This window comes from Jaculus jaculus, chromosome 7 (assembly GCF_020740685.1).
Source record: "Jaculus jaculus isolate mJacJac1 chromosome 7, mJacJac1.mat.Y.cur, whole genome shotgun sequence".
NCBI lineage: Eukaryota > Metazoa > Chordata > Mammalia > Rodentia > Dipodidae > Jaculus > Jaculus jaculus.
In genome coordinates this window covers 80564278-80583121 of record NC_059108.1, presented here as the reverse complement: position 1 = coordinate 80583121, position 18844 = coordinate 80564278, and positions in this window count along the sequence as shown.

The window sequence follows — 18844 nt, the reverse complement described above, 5'->3', positions numbered from 1 at the left end:
TGGCATGCCCATTCTCTCTCTCTCTCTCTCTCTTTCTATGTCAAATAAATAAATAAAATACATATTTTTAAAAAAATGAGAGTAGCATTAATACATGCATATGAACATTAAGAGGAGTTGTTTACTGGGCAGTTTGGTGAGCATAGTATATGCATTTAGTCAGATACCAGCAGACACTACACCCCTCAAGCTCATGACTTCCCCCTATTGTAACTTTTCAGTATCAAGGAGGTATTCCTTCCCATGGAGCGGGCCTCCAGCCCAATTAGAGAGTGGTTGGTTTTCCCCATAATAGACATGCCACTGTTGCACCTGTTGTCTCATTTGGCCTGGCTGGTCAAATTTAAGGCTTGCAGTGTCCCTTGTTAATCTCCACTGGTGATTTCTCTCTTTCCCATGCAATTGCATGCAATGTAGGTTTTTCCAGCTTTCTTTCAGCTGATCTACACAGAGATTTTCAGCTTAGCTATAGCAGGATTTCTCAGTGACTTTGCAGTACAAGTATGTGGAGTCTTCAGCAATAGGTCTTTTCATCTACCAAGGGCTTCAGCAATGGCCTATAATATTTTGGGGGGGCATCAGGGACCTCCCTGGCCAACAACTCCCTGGGAGGTATCCCATCCTTGGCGCTGAAAATTTTCTAGTAACAATCTATGGCTTCTGGGAATGGCATTGTTCAAAAACATAGGTTTCTATATGACTTATTCATACCCTCTTAGATTTTGATTAGCCCTTCCCCCACCTTTCCTTTACTCAATCTCTTCCCCTGACCTCACTTAGGCATTTCCACCCCTATTAATCTGTTCTTCTACTTACATATATACAATATCATCCTCTTAAATCTTCCCTCCTTCCCTTTCTATTTCCCTTATATCCCCTTTCTAGCTTATTGGCCTTTACTACTGAGATTTTTTATTTTTATTTTTATTGATAACTAATATAATTGTAGACAATAGCCCATGGTAATTCCCTTCCTACCCCTACTTTCTCCTTTGAAACTCCACTCTCCATCATACCCTTCCCCCTTTCAATCAGTCTCTCTTTTATTTTGATGTCATCATCTTTTCCTCCTATTATGATGGTTTTGTGTAGGTAGTGTCACACACTGTGAGGTCATGGATATCCAGGTCATTTTGTGTCTGGAGGAGCAGGTTCTAAGCAGTCCTACCCTTCCTTTGGCTCTTAAATTCTTTCCTCCACCTCTTCTGCAATGGACCCTGAGCAATGGAAGGTATGGTAGAGATCTTTCAGTGCTGAGCATTCCTCTGTCACTTCTTCTCAGCACCATGGTGCCTTCTGAGTCATCCCAAGGTCATTGCCATCTGAAAAGAGAAAGTTCTAACCAAAAGTGAGAATAGCATTAATATATAGGTATGAACATTAAGAGAAGTGCGAAGTGCTTACTGGGCAGTTTGGTGAGCATAGTACATACATTTAGCCAGACAGCAGCAGACATTACACCCCTAGGGCTCATGACTACCACTGTTGTAGGTTTTCAGTATCAGGGCTGTGTTCTTTCCCATGGAGCAGGCCTTCAGTCCAATTGGAGAGCAGTTGGTTTCCCTCATAACAGGCATGCTACTATTGCCCCCATTGGCTCATTTGGCCTGACTGGCCAAATTTAAGGCTTGCAGTGTCCATTATTATCTTCACTGGTGATTTCTCTATCTCCCATTGAACTGCATGCAGTATAGCTTTTTCCAGCTTTTCAGCTGGTCTACATAGAGGAGGTTTTTCAGCTCAGCTCCACCAGGATTTCTCAGTGACTTTGCAGCCCAAGTATGTAGAATCTTCAGCAATAGGGTCTTATCATCTACTCCTGGTGGGAAAAAGTCTTGGCAATAGCCTGTAATGTTTTGGGAGTATTAGGGACCTCCCTGGCCAACAACTCACTGGAAGGTATCCCTGGCACTGAAATATTTTTAGTAACAATCTATGGCTTCTGAGTGTTCCATTGTCTAAAAAAGTTGGTTTCCATATGACTTATTTATATCCTCTTAGATTTTGACTAGGCCTCCCCTCCACCTTTCTTTTACTCAATCTCTTCCACTGACCTCACTTAGGCCTTTTCACTCCCATTAATCTATTCTTCTACTTGCACATATGTAATGGCATACTATTAAGTCTCTTCGTCCCTCCCTTTCTATTTCCTTTATATCCCCTTTCTAGCTTGCTGGCTCTGCTACTGAGTTTTACTCCTATTCACACAGAAGTCCAATCATTTGTAGTTAGGATCCACATATGAGAGAGAACATGCGATGTTTGGCTTTCTGGACCTGGGTTACTTTAATAAGTATAATACATCCATTTTCCTGCAAATTTCACTTTTCTTTATTGCAAAGTAGACTTCCATTATATAATTGTGCCACATCTTTATTATCCACTCATCAGTTGAGGGAATCTAGGCTGGTTCCATTTCCTAGCTATTGTGAATAGAGAAGCTAGAAACATGGTTGAGCAAGTACCTCTAAGGTAGTGAGATGAGTCCTTAGGATATATGCTTAGGAGTGGTATAACTGGGTCATATGGTAAATCTATTTTTAGCTGTTTCAGGAACCTCCACACTGATTTCCACAATGGCTGGACCAGATTGTATTCCCACTAACATAGAAGGGTTCCTTTTCCCCCACATCCTTGCCAGCCTTTATTGTCATTTATTTTCATGATGGTAGCCATTCTGACAGGAGTGAGATGGACTCTCAAAGTAGTTTTAATTTGCATTTCCCTGGTGGAGGACCCAGGTTTGATTCCCCAGTATCCATTTAAACCCAGAAAAAAAAAATAGGTGGCACATGCATCCGGAGTTTATTTGCAGTGGCTAGAGGCCCTGCTGCACCCATTCTCTCTCAAATAAATAAATAAAATACTAAAAAATGGAAAGAAAATAAATGAGGGGGTGGAGATAAAGTTGGTAGAGTGCTAACATGCACAAAGCCCTGCATTTGATCCCCAGCGCTGGATACATTGGATGTGGTGGCTCACACCTTTTATTCTAGCACTTGGGAGGCAGAGGCAGGAGGATCAGGAGTTCACCGCCATGTTCTGATACATAGTGAGTTTGAGGCCAATCTGGGCTACCTGGGATCCTATTTCAAAACAAAACAAACAGTAGCCACAGCAAATTCTAGTAAGAATGAGGGTGAAAAAAGAACTTGTAGAAATGTAAACTGGCATACTCACTATGAAATTCAGTATGGAGGTTCCTCAAAAACCTAGTAAATGGAAGTATCATAGACAATCCAGCTTTTCCTCTCCTGGATGTATGCCCGAAGGTATCTAAGTGAACCTACCACAGAGATACTTGAATTTCTTTATTTATTGCAACCCTGTTCATAAGAGCCAAGATCCAGAACCATTCTAGATGCACATCAACAGATTAATGCTACATAAATCTAGTGTGTGTGTACAATAGAGATTTAATCAGCTAAAGAAAAAAATGGTTTGTTATAGCTTTTAAAAAATTATTTTTATTTATTTATTTGAAAGAGAAAGAGGGAGAGAGAGAAAGAGTGGGCACACCAGGACCCCCAGCCACTGCAAACAAACTCCAGACACTTGTGCCCCCTTGTGCATCTGGCTAATGTGGGTCCTGGAGAATCGAACCTGGGTCCTTTTGGCTTTGCAGGCAAGCGTCTTAACTGCTAAGCCATCCCTCCAGCCCCTGTTACAGCTTTTTGTTTGTTTGTTTGCTTTTTAAGGTAGGGTGTTATTCTAGCCCAGGCTGTCCTGGAATTCACAATGTGGTCTCAGGTTAGCCTTGAGCTCTTGATGATCCTCCTACCTCAGCCTCCCCAGTGCTGGGATTAAAGGTGTGTGCCACCTTGCCTGGCTTTGTTCTGAAGCCTTTCTCATATAGCCTAGGCTGGCCTCAAAAATCCCTGCATAGGATGACTTTGAATGTTTTAATTGTCCTGTCTCTACCTCCTGAGTGTTGGGATTCCAGATATGCACCACCACCACCAGTTTTTTGTGCTGCTAGAGGAAAGAGAAAAATGAAATTGTAACATTTTCAGGAAAATTAATGGAACTAGAAATCATCCTGTTAATCCATATAAGCCAGATCAGAGGTACAAATATTGCATGTTTTCTCTATGTAGTCTATCTGTGTATGAAAATGTCATAATGAAATTCATTACTTATAATTACAATAAGAATTAATGAAAAAGAAACTCTAGATAGTATAATCTTTAATCTCTAAAGATTTTTCTTTTTCTTTTTCGAGGTATGGTCTCATTCTATCCCATGCTGACCTGGAACTCTGTAGTTCCAGGCTGGTCTCAAACTCCTAGCAATCCTCTACCTCAGCCTTCTGGGATTAATGATGAGTGCCACCACACCTGGCCTCTAAGAATTCTTATCTAAGAATTCGCAGATATAATCACAGCACTATTACCATACCTAAAGAGTTACTCATTAATTCCTTGGCATTACAACAAGTTAGAATTTATATTACTCCAATTATTTTGTTACTTACTTTAAACATTTATTTATTTATTTACTAATCTGAGACTGTGTTGCCCAGGATGGTCTTGAACTCTTGAGATGAAGCATTCTTCCCACCTCAGCCTCCCAAGTAGCTGGGAGCATAGGTGCTGCACACCATTATGCCCAGGAACAACTTTTTATTAACATGAAGAAAATATAACCTTTATTACATCCCTAAGGCCTCCTTAGTTTTATTCTTAAGTGGATCATTTGCTGAGCTAAAAATAAAACAAGGTCTAAAATTATTATTGTGTGACATGTTTTTTAAAGTCTTTTGATATCAATAGGGCTTCTGTTCATTGTTTTAAAATTTTTCTTTCTTTTATTTTTTTTTAGATTTTTAAATTATTTATTTATTTATTTGAGAGTGACAGACACAGAGAGAAAGACAGAGGGAGAGAGAGAGAATGGGTGCGCCAGGGCTTCCAGCCTCTGCAAACGAACTCCAGACGCGTGCGCCCCTTGTGCATCTGGCTAACGTGGGACCTGGGGAACCGAGCCTCGAACCGAGGTCCTTAGGCTTCACAGGCAAGCGCTTAACCGCTAAGCCATCTCTCCAGCCCTTTTAGATTTTTTTAATGGTTTATTTATTTGAAAGAGAGAGAGAGAGAGAGAATGTGTGTGTATGAGAGAGAGAGTGACAGAATGGGCGCAACAGGGCCTCCAGCCACTGCCAAGGAACACTGGATGCATGCACCACCTTGTGCACCTGGCGTATGTGGGTATTGGTCTTGGGTCCTTAGGCTTAGCAAGCAAGCAAGCGCCTTTACCGCTAAACCATCTCTCCAGCCCCCCCCTTATTTTTTTAAATTTACTTATTTCCAGGTATTTGTGTGTGTGTTGGTGGGTGGGTGGAGAAACCAGTGCATCAGGACCTCTTGCCACTGCAACTGAACTTGAGACATATGTGCCACTTTACACCTTTGGATTTATATGGGGTCTGGGGAATCAAGTCCAGGCAGACTTTGCAAGCAAGAGCCTTTAACTGATGAGCCCTCTTTTCCTTAATTGAAAAATCCAGGTGTATTTTTTTTTGTTGTTGTTCTTTGTTTGTTTTGTTTTGTTGTTGTTTTGGAGATAGGGTCTCACTTGAGCCCAGGCTGACCTGGAGAGTTCACTATGTTTCAAGCTAGCCTCAAACTCACAGTGATCCTTCTAGCCTCAGTCTCCCCAGTGTGGGGATTAAAGCCTGGGGGTGAGGAGAGAGGGGGGGGGTAGGGAGAGAGAGAAAATGAATAACTGGTCAGGCCAGGGCCTCTGCTAGCCACCGTGCCACTTTGTGCATCTGGCTTTACATAGGTATGGGGGAATCAAACTTGGTTTGTTAGGCTTTGCAGGCCAACGCCGTAGCCACTGAGCAATCTCTCTAGCCATGTTTTTTTTAAACTTCTTTTTTTGTTTGTTTTTTTGAGGTAGGGTCTCACTCTAGCCCAGGCTGGCCTGGAATTCACTATGGGGTGGCCTTGAACTCAAGGCGATCCTCCTACCTCTGCCTCCCGAGTGCTGGGATTAAAGGCGTGTGCCACCACGCCCAGCTTTTTAAACTTTTTTTATTATTGACAACTTCCATAATTATAGTCAATAAGCCAGGATACCCCCCCCCCACCACTTTCCCCTTTGTAACTCCACTCCCTCTTTGTTTTTTAAAAATATTTTATTTCTTTATTTATTTGAGAGAGAGAGAGAGAGAGGAAGGAAGAGGCAGAGAGAAAGAGAGAATGGGTGCACCAGGGCCTTCAGCCAGTGCATACAAACTCCAGACACATGTGCCCCCTTGTGCATCTGGCTTACATGGGTCCTGGGGAATCGAACCGGGGTCCCTAGGCTTCACAGGCATATGCCTTAACCGCTAAGCCATTTCCCCAGCCCCCTCTTTTTTTTTTTTTTTTTGAGAAGAGGTCACACAGTTTAGTCCAAGCTGTCTTAGAACTCACTGTGCCCAGGTTGTTATTTTTTGGTCCATATTTTGCTGATTCCACAATGGCCATGATAGACTCAGTGTTGTGGTATTGGCCCTTACCTACAACTGGAGGAAGTGTGACTTTCATCATGCTAATAAACTGGACTGTCATGATTCTTTATAATTACTTCAATGCCATGTTTGTGGGTCCTGGCTTTGTCCCTCTGGGATGGAAACCGGAAAATTTTCAGGACAGCATGTATCTCCAGTATGGTAAAGTCTGCCAAGCATGCAAGGCACCACGTTCCCATCACTGCAGGAAGTGCGACAGATGTGTGGTGAAGATGGACCACCACTGTCCCTTCATCAACAACTGCTGTGGTTACCAAAACCATGCTTTGTTCATCCTGTTTCTCCTTTTAGCACCACTGGGTTGTATTCACACTGCTTTCATGTTTGCTATGACTAGGTATACACTTCTGGTATCCTAACTTGCCTTTACAAAAGCTGAAGGAAGTTCTGACCTGTTCCTGCTATGTGGAGCAGCAGTATTTCCTTCCATCTAAACATTTGTTTTGAATTGCAGTATAATTGAGCTGATCACTCGACGTGGTGACGTCTGTTTGCTTGGACCTGCTAGTAATTGAGTTTCCACAGTTGACGGTGGTGTGGTCTTCTCGTGTTACGGCATCTGACAGAAGGGAGTTTTGCTGGTGGCTATTTGTTTTTCATTGACTTCTTCCAGTCGTTTGGTAGTGAAAGCTTTTTCATTTCATTTATTTATTTATCTTTAAATTCTATTCCTGGCAGTTAAGAGACAGAATTGCCCAGGCTGGCCCCAAACTCTTGGGCATAAACAACCCTTCTGCCTGAGTTTCCCAAGTAACTCAGACATGGGTGTTTGCCCATGCCCAACGAGTTTTTTTTTTTTTTTAAATTCACTTTAGTCTTGTCACTTTTGCCTCATAGTGGAGATGAAGATGGGCCAAAAGCCCTCAAAGAAAAATGCATGTCCTTAGACACTGAGTAAGTCTTGTTTTGCATGTAGGCATGGGTGTGGTGTGTACTTATATATGTGGATTTGTGTTATACATTTGGGTGCATGTGTATAGGCATGTGTGCATATGTGTATGCATGTCTGGAGACCAGAGGTTGACAGTAACTGTTTTTCTCAGTTGCTTTTGTCTTTATTTCCTGAGGTCGCTCACTTGAACCCGGAGCTTGCAGATTCAGCTAGTCTAGCTAGCCAGATGTCACAGGGATGCCCTGTCTTTGCCTTCCCAGTGCTGGGATTACAGTCAGCTGCCGTGCCCATCTGGCATTTGTGTGGGTCCTGGGGATCCAAACTCCAGTCCTCATGCTTTCGTGGTAAGTAATTCATCCACTAAGCATCACCCCAGGAGCTCCCCTCCTCTTTTGTGCAATTGAGACTTATGTAGCATTGGCTGACCTTGAACTCACTGTATGCTATGAATGATTTTGCACACTTGATCCTCTTGCATCAGCCTCTGTAGTGCTAGGATTACAGACATGTGCCACTATGCCCAACTTTGAATTAGTTTTTAAATTTACTCAAAAGTTGCTGAAAGTGGCCTGGAGAAATGGCTCAGCGATTAGGGCGCTTGCCTGTAAAGCCTAAGGACCCGGTATGATTCCTTAGTACCTGCATAAGACAGATGCACAGGTGGAGCATGTGTCTGGAGTTCGTTTGCAGTGGCAAGAGGTCCTGGTGTGCCCATTTTCTTTATCTCTCTCTCTCTCTCAAATATATTAAATATTACAAAATAAGAATAATTATAAAAAAGTTGCTAAAAACATGGACTGTGGAGATGGCTCAGTGGCTAAGAGCACTTGCTGCTTAAGCTTGAGAATCTCTCCCTCAAGAGACTATCAAGCTCAACTCACTAGAACCCACAAAAAACTGAGCATGGCCGTGCATGCCTGTAACTTTCCAGGTTGAGGGCAATATGACATGCAGATGGGTGATAAGAAGACACCGATGATTTCTTCTGGTCTCTGCACACACTTGCACGGGGCGAGCGTCTGCACACACACACACATTCACTACAAATCACAAACACTACACATACACACAAAAATGAGAAAAAAATGTTGCTGAGAACATGAAATTAACAAAGGTAGGACATAGTGCTTTATTTATTTATTTATATTTTAGTGGGAGCAGGAGAGAGCGAGAGAGAGAGAGAGAGAGAGAGAGAGAGAGAGAGAGAGAGAGAGAGAGAGAGAATATTGGCACACCAGGGCCTTAGCTACGGAAATCAAACTCCAGATGCTTGTGCCACTTAGTGGGCATGAGTGACCTTGTGCTTGCCTCACCTTTGTGCATCTGAAGAGTCCATTATGGGTCCTTAGGCTTGGCAGGCAAGCACCTTAACCACTAAGCCATCTTTTCGGGCCCATGGTGCTTAAAAAAAAAACAACTTTGTATATTATTTTTTAATTTTCAAGCAGAGAGACACAGAGAGAGAGAGAGAGGGTGTGTCAGGGCTTTCAGCCACTGTAAAGGAACTCCAGGCACATGTGCCACTTTGTGCATCTGGCTTACTTGGGTACTGGGGAATCAAACCCAGGTCATTAGGTTTTGTAGGCAAGCACCTTAATCACTAAGTAATCTCTCCAGCCCCCAGGACATAGTGTTTTGTCTCTATTTTCTCTTTGAGCAAAAGCTAGGTTTTGCTGTTACTTTTGAGGTAGAACCTAAATATGCAGCTCAGGCTGGGCTTGAATTCATGGCAATCTCCTGCCCCAGCCTAATGGGAGTTAGGGGCACACATGTGTTCACCTGCATGTCTGGCATGTTTTCTATTTCACCTTCCCTTTGCTGGCTTTTGGAGGTCTGTGGTACTGTCCCTCTGGTGTTTGTCTGTTATATAACCCTATAGTTTATGAAACACTCTGTAGCAGTTATAGGGCATATCTTTCACCAGGAGAATTGACCTGCAATGAATTGAACTCACAAATATTTATGTGTAAATAGTTGGGATGAAGTCAGAATTCAGAAGAGGTGTTTTAAATGAATATATAACACTAATTGAATATTTAAAAGTACATAATCATTTATTATTATTTTTTTAAGGTAGGGTTTTCCTCTAGCCCAGGCTGACTGGAATTCATTATGTAGTCTCAGGCTGGCCTCAAACTCACAGCAATCTTCCTACCTCAGCCTCCCAAGTGCTGGGACTAAAGGCGTGAGCTACCACACCTAGCTTCATTTATTTACTTATTTGTTTTTGGGTTTTTGAGGTAGGGTCTCACTCTAGCCCAGGCTGACCTGGAATTTACTATGTAGTCTCAGGCTGGCTTTGAACTCACAGTGATCCTGTTACCTCTGCCTCCCAAGTGCTGGGATTAAAGGCATGTGCCACCATGCCTGGCTTATCATTTATTATCTTTTTATCCTTTCTGTAATCCTATGAGTTACAAGGACAATATGATTATTTTTATTTGACAAATTTAAAAATGTGGGCTGGGTGTGGAACCTAACCTCTGTTAGGTTCCCTAGATATATGGTCCAATGCAGGGCATTCACCCAGCCACACTGACAAGTTCAAAGGTCTCCAAAGCTGAGGACTCTTGTTCATTGTGAGAAGCCATATTCACTCTTACTGGTTGTGAAGGAGAGTGTGTGGCACTGATAGCTGCTGGCAGCCATCTTGCAACAATGAGGGAAGCCAGTCTGAGGGTGAGGCAAGATCTGAGGGTGAGAAGTAGGGCAGAGCTCCTTCAGGGAAGTATCAGAGCTTTCAGGTAACATGGTCAGACACACATACCACCCAGGGACTTTTCAGTTACAACCATGAATCCCAAACTTTTAAAGCCAGTTTGAAGTAACTTTTTGTTGTTCTCAACATAAAACATTCTTTTAAATTCATTCACTACTCTCAAAATTTTGGTCATTAATTTCAGGTTCCTACTTTCAGTTAGCACACCACAACTTATGAAAGAATTCTGGTGTTATGAATTTCTGATTTTCAGATGAAGAAACTCAAATTCTCAGAGGTTATGACATCTCTAGAGACAAAGGCCTATAAATAGCAGTGTAGGCTGAATTTGAACCTATTAACAACCCTATATAGAATCTATTTTTTATAGAAAAGACTTGTTAAGGGCCGGTGAGACCACTGAGTGATTAAAGGTGCTTGCTTACAAAGCCTGCTAGTCCTAGTTCAATTCCCCAGTACCTACATAAAGCCAGTGGCACATGCATCTGGAGTTTATTTGTAGTGGCTGGAGGCCTGGCATACCCATTCTCTCTGTTTGTTTCTCTTCTCTCTCTGTCCCTGCTTGAAAATAAATAAAAATATTATAAAAAGATAGCAAAGGAAACCCACAGAGTGGAAAAATCTACAATATTCATGTAATTATGAACTCAAGATTGTGAAGCAACAATTCAATACGATGGTAATAAAACACAAGGCAAGAAGCCCTGACATATTCATTCTCTCTCTTTCCCTCAAATAAATCAATAAGTTATTTTTAAAAAGGAAAGATTTGTTAAGGCCTGGAGTTCAGCTCTGAGGCCAGTAGAGATGATGATTCATAATAGTGGACTGTATTTTATTTCTCCAAAGCACATTTGAACCTATGCTGCTAATATGTTGACAAGTCCAGGGTCTGATTGATGCAGAATCCAGACATAGGTATAAACCAAGGTCAAGGATATGGACAGAAGAAAGTATTATCAGGATACCCAACAGGGAGACAGAGTGCTCTCTAGTGATTCGTACAATGTGTACATGCATAAGCCCCTACACTCCCCCACCCCCGCCCAGGGCATTCACATCATTGTGTATGATGAATTCTGAGCTAGCAAGGATCATCTTGGAACCTGTGGAGTTTCACTGGTCAATGGGCAGGTTCTCCACCTGCCTCTAGAGTCCGGCAAGCTCTTCATGGTCAGGTCCATGCCAGGGAATACTTGGTCAATCTTGGAGTTCTTTATAGACATAGAGGCTGGTACAAGAGGCTGGTACCCGAGAGTGCAGCCAGGCACCAATACCTTCTACTAGCACTTTCATTCTTCCCAGGCCAGTATGGCTCCACCATGTCCTTTTCTATCCTCCAGCTAACAAATTTGGGCAGAGGTCAGTCAAGTAGATGCCTTTGAGAATCTTACAAATCCTCAGTCTAGCTGTAGATAAGATATTGGACTTTAAAAGCACTGAAAAAAGAAATTAAGATAATGTTAGATTATAGATAAACTTCTCATATTCATGGAATGACAGAACTAATATTGTGATAATGGCTTTGTTACTAAAAGCAATGTTTAAATTCAGTGCGATCACCATCAAATCAAAGTGACATTACAATTTCACAGATGTGAAAGCTAGAATTGTTCAATGACAGGGGTTAATTTTTTTTAAAATCTCTTAAGGGATATATCTAGGTGGTGGCAGACATGATGAGGATTGAATTATTTTGACACGCAGTTCAACCTCTGCTTAACTAGAATGCATTAGTGTTTCATCCACAACATTTACCTGAGCAAATGCTGTTGAAAGTGAAGCCCAGAAGGAAAGTTAGGAGCAGCGGTGAAAGGCCAATTTGATGCCTTTAAATATAAAATCTGAAAGGGCTAAGTCTGAATTAGTGGGTAGTGATTAATGTAGAAAATGAATTTTAAGGTCATTTTTTTTCTATTTCTGTGAAGAATGTTATGGGAGATTTGATGGTGATTGGAGTAAACCTATACATTGCCTTTGGTAACAAAGACATTATCACAATATTAGTTCTGTCATTCCATGAACATGAGAAGTCTATCTTCTAGCATCATATCATTTTCTTTTGTCAGTGCTTTTTAAATACAGTATTTACAGAGTGAACAGTAGTAGATATTTTATCAACTTCACTTCATAAAATTTCTAATAGTTTGTAGTAAATATACGTCAGTTTGATGTCTTCTATGAGGTCATGAACTCCTTTAACAATTATTCATTTGGACTGAAGAGATGGCTTAGTAGTTAAGGTGCTTGCCTGTAAAGCCAAAAGACCCAGGTTCAATTTCCCAGAACCCATTTAAGCCAGATGTGTTAGGTGGCGCATGCTTCTGCAGTTCATTTGCAGTGGCTGGAGGCCCTGGCATACCCATTCTCTCTCTATCTGCCTGTCTTCAAATAAATAAATAAATAAATAAATGAATAAATAAAACAAGAATTACTTATTTATTTAGACAGAATCTCACATATTTCAGGCTGACTTCAAACTTGCTATGTAGCTGAAGATGACCTTGAACTTCTGATTCTCCAAGTGCTGGGATTATAGATGTGCACCACCACACATTAAAAGGCATGCTAAGTAGGCACTATACCTACTGGGCTACATTCCCAGTCTGAGATCATGAACTCTTAAAAAGGAAACTTCTGGGCTGGAGAGATTGCTCAGTAGTTAAAGCTTACAAAGCCTGATAGTCCATGGTCCAATTCCCTAGTATCCACGTAAAGCCATATGCACAAAGTGACACATATGTCTGGAGCTTGTTTGTAGCCCTGGTGCACCCATACTCTCACTCTCTGTCTGTTTCTCTCTCTCTCAAATAAATAAAAATATAGGTTTTGTTTTTTCTTCGAAGTGGGGTTTCATTCACTCTAGCCCAGGCTAACCTGGGATTCACCATGTAATCTCAGAGTTGCTTTGAGCTCACAGGGATCCTCCTACCTCTACCTCCCAAGTGCTGGGATTCAAGGCGTGCGCCACTACGCCCAGTTAGGTTTTATTTATTTATTTATTCAAGAGATATATATAGAGAGGCAGGCGGGCAGAGAGAATGGGCACACCAGGGCCTCTAGTCACTGCAATCGAACTTCAGATGCATGTACCTGGCTTACATGGGTCCTGGGGAATTGAACCTGGGTTCTTTGGCTTTGCAGGCAAATGCCTTAATTGCTAAGCCATCTCTCCAGCCCAGTTGTTTTTTTTTTTTTAAGGAAATCTCCCTGATTTTTTAAAAAATTTATTTTTATTTATTTATTTGAGAGAGAAAGAGAGAAAAAAATGGGTGCATCAGGGCCTCTAGCCACTGCAAATAAACTCCAGATGCATGTGCCACCATGTGGGTCCTTAGGCTTTTCAGGCAAGCACCTTAACTGCTAGGCCATCTCTCTGGCCCTCCTGAATTTTTTTTGACTGAAAATATTCCCATATCTGAATTTCATTTTGTCAGGATTTATATTTCTTCTTTACTCACATGAAATATTTTCACGCATGTAACTCAGGTGCTCTTCACGTAGGTCATGCCATCAGGAAGTAATCCCTCTTCGTTTTGAGCTTCTTTTCATAGAAAAACTCATTGCCAATTTTCTATTAGAGTATTGATCCTTTCTGATGTATCATATGAAATAGTTTCTTGAGAAGATAGATTTTTCTTTTTTATTGAGTTTTTATTCAGCATACAAAGCAATAAGTTTCATCATGATAGTTTTATACATACATATCAGTATATTTTGTTCTTACCCTCCTTCATCACCCCTCTCTCCTCTTGCTGGTCCCCTCCCACCAACAGTCTCTTCTACTTTCATGTTGCATATGTTACATTACCCTCTCTTGTCCCCACTTAAATCTCTTCCTCCCTCATCATTTTCCCCTTTATGCTTTCATGTCCTACATATATGCATATATGTAGAACATTATGTATACATGAATTTAAATGTAGATTCCATATATGAGAGAAATGTCATTTTTGAGCTTGTATGTTTCATCTGACACAATGATCTCCATTTAGTTCCAATTGTTTTCCTGCAAATGTTACAATTTCATTCTCCTTTGTAGCTGAATCAAATTCCACTGTATATATGTACCACATAAAAATAATTTTTTATTTGGGACTGGGGAAATGTCTTAGTGGTTACCGCATTTGCCTGTGAAGCCTAAGGACCCAGGTTTGATTTCCCAGGACCCTCATAAGCCAGATGCACAAGGGGGCACATGTGTCTGGAGTTCATATGCAGTGGTTAGAGGCCCTGGTGTGTCCATTCCCTCTATCTGTCTCTATCTCTCTCATAAATAAATAAATAAAATATTTAAAAATATTTTTATTTATTTATTTGCAAATAGAGAGAGAAAGAGAGAAGAGGAACAGAAAAAGAGAGAATGGGAAGGCAGGGCCTCCAGCTGCTATAACTTGTACATCTGGCTTATGTGGGTTCTGGGGAGCCCAAGATGGTTCCTTAGGCTTCCAAAGCAATTAACCACTAAGCCATCTCTTCAGCCCATGCACCACATTTTTTAATCCATTTATCTGTTGACAAACTTTGAGGCTGCCTCCACATCTCGCTGTTGTGAATAGTGCAGCATCCTTAGTGTTTTAATCTTTTCAGTGTAGAAGTCTTTTACATCCTGCATTAGGTTATTCCTCAGCTATTTGCTTCCCAATCTCTTTCTCAGCATGGTCATTACTGGTAAACAGTATAGCTACTGATTTTTGTACTTTGATTTTGTATCTTGCTACTTCCCTGAAAATGCTTAACAGATAAAAGAGTCTTCTGATGGTCTCTTCTTGATCTTTTAAGTATAGGGTCATATTTTCTACAAATAGGCACAAATTTACTTTTTCCTTTCCTGTTGATAGTCCTTTTATTTCTTTTACTTGCCTCATTGCTCTTGCTAAGAATTTAAACCCTATATTGAATGAGTGGACAGAGTGAATACCATTGCCTCATTCCTGATTTTAGAGGAAATGCTTTTAGCTTTTTCCCATTTAGTATAATGTTGGCTATAAGTCTGTCCTATATAGCCTGTATTATATTCAAGTATATTTCTTGAGGACTTTTATCATGAAGCGATGGCTTTGAGATCATTATGTTAAGTGAAATAAGCCAGACAGACAAACATCTCGTTTCTTCTCATATGAGGAGCCTAGAATATGCACATGATTGACATGTAAGTAGAAGGGATACTATTTGGTAGAAGGCAGAAGATCAGTGTATGTGTTGGGGGGAAGGGGCAAGAGAGTATAAAGAAAGGATGGATAGGAACAAAGTATATGATATACATATATTAAAATGTCATAATAAAACCTATTTAATCAGGTGGGAGTAAGAGATTTCTAAGCAAAAAAGAAGTAAAGAAAGGCAGGAAGTAAGGAAGGAAGAAGGAAAGGAAGGAAGGAAGGAAGGAAGGAAGGAAGGAAGGAAGGAAGGAAAGAAAGAAAGAAGGGAAAAAAGAAGGAAAGAAAGAAAACCTGTACTGCCTGAATAGTAGAAGCTGGAAGATCTGGGAGGGAGGTGGTGGGTAGGTACAAGCTCAGCACTCTGGTTGTGTGCTTTGGAATTTTAAGATCTCCGGATTCAAATCTTGGCTTTTAGTCTTACTAGGTTGGACACTTAATTTTGTTGGGAGTCAGTTTGCAGGTCACTAAAATCCTCTACTTTACAAACAATGCCACGTAAGTGGGTCTAAAGACCAGTTTCACAGCAATGGGAATTTTTTTCTTCTTGGTTCTCCCCTTCCCCTCCCTTTCTACCACCTCCTCCTCCTCCTCCTTCTCCTTCTCCTCTCTCCTCCTCTTCTTTCTCCTTCTCCTTTGGTGTGTGTGTGGGCTGAACCCAGGGCTTTACACATGCCATACACATGCTCTGCCATTGTTACATCCCCAGTCCCTCTTCTTTTGCATTTTTATCTGGAGCAGGCAATGTGGTCTGTTTGAACAGTTGTTTGTCTTTGGTTTTCTTTGACTAATCTCATTATTTTGGGTGGGTGGAATTTGCTTACATCTCCAAATTTAAAAAAAAAAAAAAACAACCCAAAAACTGAGCAATCTAGAATTACCCCTTATATAAGAATTTCCAGTTAGATATTGAGACTACTTTTATTAATTATAATGAGTGAACTTAGATTCCATCATCAAAGATTAGTCTCAGATCTGACCTTCAGAGACTCTCAAGTTCATGTTTGCTTAATGTTTTGTTTACAAAATAGCTGTGATTTTTCTTAAGCTTGGAAAAGGTTTTTTTGTTTTGATGCATAATATGAAAGCTGGCTGTGTGACTTAGCAAGCTAAAAATATTTACTCAGAAAATATTTCATCTCAGTTATCTGTCCTGGTGAAAAGGCAGCTTTTGTTTCCATGTAGTCAACATAGTGCTGTGTGTTTTAGTTATCAGCTGTGCTGGTTGAGAGTGGTTATATGAAAACACTCAACCACCCTTTCCCAAATATAACAAATGCCCTGAAGTATTAAAAGTTAAGTGCTGTTGGGCTGGAGAGATGGCTTAGAGGTTAAGGCACTTGCCTGTGAAGTCTAAAGACCCAGGTTCAATTCCCCAGTGCCCAAATAAGCCAGAGGCACAGGGTGGCTGCTAAGCTGGTGCAAAGCATAAACTCCCTGCAAGAGCATTTTTGAAAGGTGTTAGTGCTGGCTTCCACTTCAGAAAACTCATTCATAATGTGGTTCATTGTTGTAGGACAGGGAAGGACAGACATAGAAGGACACTTTGAATTCATTTACTTGGAAGAATAGGTATGGCCTGTGACAGAGCTTAACATTTTTTGAATATTTTATTCATTTATTTATTTATGAGAGAGAGAGGGAGAGAAAGAGAAGAGAATGGGTATGCCAGGGCTTTCAGCCACTGTAAACAAACTTCAGACGTTTGCACCACCTAGTGGGCATGTGTGACCTTACACTTGCCTCAACTTTGTGCATCTGGCTTACATGGGATCTGGAGAGTTGAACATGGGTCTTTAGGCTTTGCAGGCAAGTGCTTTAACTCCTAAGCCATCTCTCCAGCCACGAACCTTGATTTTTTTGTTTGTTTGTTTTTTCAAGGTAGGGTTTCACTCTAGCCCAGGCTGACTTGGAATTCACTATGTATGTAGTCTCAGGGTGGCTTTGAAATCATGGTGATCCTCCTACCTCTGCCTCCTGAGTGCTGTGATTAAAGGGGTGCACCACCACGCCCAGCACAAACCTTGATGTTTTTTTTTTTTTTTAATTTATTTATTTGAGAGCGACAGACACAGAGAGAAAGACAGAGGGAGAGAGAGAGAATGGGCGCGCCAGGGCTTCCAGCCTCTGCAAACGAACTCCAGACGCGTGCGCCCCCTTGTGCATCTGGCTAACGTGGGACCTGGGGAACCGAGCCTCGAACTGGGGTCCTTAGGCTTCACAGGCAAGCACTTAACCGCTAAGCCATCTCTCCAGCCCAACCTTGATGTTTTTAAAAAATATTTTATTTTTATTTATTTGGCAGAGAAAGAGGGAGAGAAAGAGAGAATGGGCACGTTAAGGCCTCCAGCCACTGCAGACAAACTCTAGACGCATGTGCCCCCTTGTGCATCTGGCTAACGTGGGTCATGGGGTATCCAACCTGGGTCCTTTGGCTTTGCAGGCAAATGCCTTAACTGCTAAGCCATCCCTCTAGCCCTTGATATATTTTTTTTTTTAAATTTAATTTATTAGTTTTCATTTCAGTGAATACAGGCAGTTTGGTACCATTATTTAGGCTCATCTGTGATCTACCCCCTCCCATTAGACCCTCCTTATTATTGAAAATGGGTCGTGCATTGTGGAGTTAGCCCCCAGTTATTAGTATGATAAATGTCTCTGAAAATCATGACCCAACATGTAACTCTGACATTCTTTCCGCCCCCTCTTCCGCAAGATTTCCCTGAGCCATGTTGGGTTCATTTTTGGTCTGCTTCAGTGCTGAGGTGTTGGGGGCCTCTGAGGCTCTGGATCTCTGATTTGGTAGGAGTTGATTTTTCTCTGAATTGATCTCCTTCCCCTTTGTGCTGGTATCGAGTTCACAGGAAAACATCACCCTTGCTTATTTCGCCAGTTGTCCTTAGTTTCAGTTGGGCCCCTTCTGAGGTATGTTGGGGCAGCTCTCTTCTTAGGATCTGCATCTATCTGGAAAAGAGAAGCAGATTCTCCAACGGAGAGTGAGTTAGCACCCAGAAAATTGAGATAACACTTACTTTTTTGATAGACAGTTTGATAGGTGTAGGCCCTCTTATACCCCGTGATTGATGGTAGCTTGATATTGTAGAGTGGGCTTGTGTTTGGGTATGGTTCTGACTTGTTTCCCAGCTCCAGCTAAGGGTCTAGTACCACTGAGTGGATCAGTTAGCCAAATCAAGAGCAATTGATTCCTCACCATGGCTGTGTACCACTATTGCACTTGTTGTTGCTACTTAGGTTAAACAATGTGTTGCTTGGACAGATCTTGGTCACTTCCCCCAGTCGCCTATGTAGCACCTTCTGGCACTAGACACGCTGACTGTCTGGGGACTGACTCTCTCCTGGCTTCCAGCCATGTCATTCCATTTTACGTGTCAGCTGCGTATGGAGTCTTCAGCAATAGGGTCTTACCACTGGCCTTTGGTGGGTCATCAAGTACTCTGACAGAAGTCTGTCATTGTTTTGGGAAACCTTGTAGGTTTCTTTGATCAAAAGCTCATTGTGGATTGTAGGCCCAAGCTGGAAGTGGGGGTTACAGGTCA